The 2,590-nt window shown below is 48.2% G+C and overlaps 1 non-coding gene across 1 annotated transcript; it reads left to right on the forward strand.

The window, feature by feature from the left end:
- The first annotated feature begins 1,989 nt into the window (after positions 1-1,989).
- On the forward strand, positions 1,990-2,064 carry Trnap-cgg. Its single transcript has one exon. It is a non-coding gene; the product is annotated as a tRNA-Pro (tRNA).
- Positions 2,065-2,590: the final 526 nt, after the last annotated feature.

The raw sequence follows: 2,590 nt of genomic DNA on the forward strand, positions 1-2,590 counted from the left end.
TCGAGTAACGAAGACTTTTGTGAGGTAAGTGATTTGTGAAAGGTATAGGTTAATGTTAGTCAGGGCCATTCTTTTGTAGCGATTATTGAAAGTCAGATTGTGTTGCGCTAAAACTATTGCGTGTCAGTTTAGTGTTGATCAGAATAGGTAAAGAGCGAAATGTCTGAGTGCGTTCAGTTCTGCTCAGCTGTTTGAAAATCAAATAATGTAAGAGGTTTATCAGCGCAGTAATTCAATAATTTTTCTAAAAAAAATTATTGTGTTTCAGTTTAAGTACAGTCATGTATAATTTTTCTAAGCGGAAGTTTCAACTTACGACAGATAGCGTAGCTGCAAGACAGTTTCAAAATATCGTCTGTAGGTGATGTACGTTAGGAGCAACGTGCCGTCGTTGAATTTCTCGCTGCAGAGCGAGAAACTGTGGGGAATATTCACAAACGGTTGTGCAAAGTTTATGGAGCATCTGGTGTCGATAGAAGTACAGTTAGTCGCTGGGCGCGGCAGTTGAGGTCATCAGAAGGCGGTTCGGTGGAGCTCCACGATTTGCAGCCGTCGGGGAGACCATCCACGGCTGTCACTCCTGACATGTTGCAGCGAGCTGATGTTGTCAATAGCGATGACAGACGCATTACGACTCGCCAGTTGGCGCTGCATCTGTCAATCAGCAAAGCAAGTCTGGATGCAATTATCCGCACTCTTGGATATTCAAACGTGTGTCCAAGATCGATCCCGCGCTGTCTAATGGTGGATCACAAATTGCACAGAAAAAACATTTGTCTCCATTTGTCGCAACGTTTCGAAGATGAGGGGGAGGCCTCCTTCTCCCGGACTGTGACGAAACCTGGGTTCACCATTTGCAGCCCGAAACAAAACGACAGTCGATGGAATGGCGCCATTCCCACTCCTCACACAAGGAAAGAAAAATCAAAGCAACTGCTTCCGCTGGTAGCCGGCCGGAGTGGCCGAGCGGTTCTAGGCGCTTCAGTCTCGAACCGCGCGACCGCTACGGTCGCAGGTTCGAATCCTGCCTCGGACATGGATGTGTGTGATGTCCTTAGCTTAGTTAGGTTTAAGTAGTTCTAGGTTCTAGGGGACTGATGACTTCAGCTGTTAAGTCCCATAGTGCTCAGACCCATTTTTGAGCTTCCGCCGGTAAGGTCACGATCACCATGTTCTGGGACTGTGAAGGTGTGATTCTCACTGATGTGATGCCAAGAGGCGGGACCATTAATTCAGAAGCATATGTCAACACATTAACAAAAGTCGAGACTCGCTTCCAGTGACTTCGGCGCCATAGCAACGCACGAGATGTTTTGCTGCAACACGATAACGCTCGGCCCCATATAAGACTGCTGAACACATCGCAAAACAGGGTTGGACAGTGTTATCCCATCCACCCTACAGCCCTGACCTAACCCCCTCGGACTTCCACTCGCTTCAGCCATAAAGGGATGCCATTCGTGGACGACATTTTGAGAACGATGAGGAGGTGATTCACACAGTGAAGCACTGGCTCCATCACCAGGACGAGAATTGGTACCGACAGGGCATACACGCCCTTCTTTCGCGCTGGAGAAGGCCACGGAAGTGGATGGAGATTACGTGGAAAAATAGGTTGTGTAGATAAAAGACCATTCTTTCTTGTGTGTAATTGTCATTATCCAGAATGAGATTTTTACTCTGCAGCGGAGTGTGCGCTGACATGAAACTTGCTGGCACATTAAAACTGTGTGCCGGACCGAGTTCGAGTCTCGGTCCGGCACACAGTTTTAATCTGCCAGCAAGTTTCATGTCAGGGCACACTCCGCTGCAGAGTGGAAATCTCACTCTGGAAACATCCCCCATGCTGTGGCTAAGCCATGTCTGCGCAATATCCTTTCTTTCGGGAGTGCTAGTTCTGCAAGGTTCGCAGGAGAGCTTCTGTAAAGTTTGGAAGGTAGGAGACGAGGTGCTGGCGGAGTTAAAGCTGTGAGGGCGGGTCGTAAGTCGTGCTTGGGTAGCTCAGTTGGTAGAGCACTTGCCCGCGGAAGGCAAAGGTCCCGAGTTCGAGTCTCGGCCCGGCAAAGTTTTATTCTGCTGTGAAGTTTCATTTCTCATTATGTTTAACAAAGAATTGTTGAAGTAAAATGATGCTCTGTATTACTTTCTGTGCAACCCTCGTATTTGTTTTATCGGTATGTATTAACAGGGGCAGCAAAACTCGAAGAATGACCAGTCCTCCAACAGCGACGGCAATGCTGGCTGCTACCGCCAAGCACGCTCGCGTACTGAGTCGCTGCCGGTTTGCCCTTTATTCCTCGACTTTTACTGTCCACGTTCATACACATCGATGAAACGAATATCACACCAGACTCATGTGGGACGGCTCATCGAATGGGCTTCCGCTTCAAAAATAATTTTGTTTATAACGGGTGCGCCGTGTAATTTTAAGGAATGCTAAGCTCGCAACTTGTACGTGTAGTCGCTTCCGCGGTATCTTAAAATTTCGTGTACCTTAGGCATTGTCGTCGGCAGCCTTATTTGCGCAGACTACTGTTCCCTTCTGATGCGTGTTGGCGTGGTAGCTCTGGCAGCGGACGACGCGTGCCTG

Source organism: Schistocerca americana, chromosome 8 (assembly GCF_021461395.2).
Source record: "Schistocerca americana isolate TAMUIC-IGC-003095 chromosome 8, iqSchAmer2.1, whole genome shotgun sequence".
Lineage (NCBI taxonomy): Eukaryota > Metazoa > Arthropoda > Insecta > Orthoptera > Acrididae > Schistocerca > Schistocerca americana.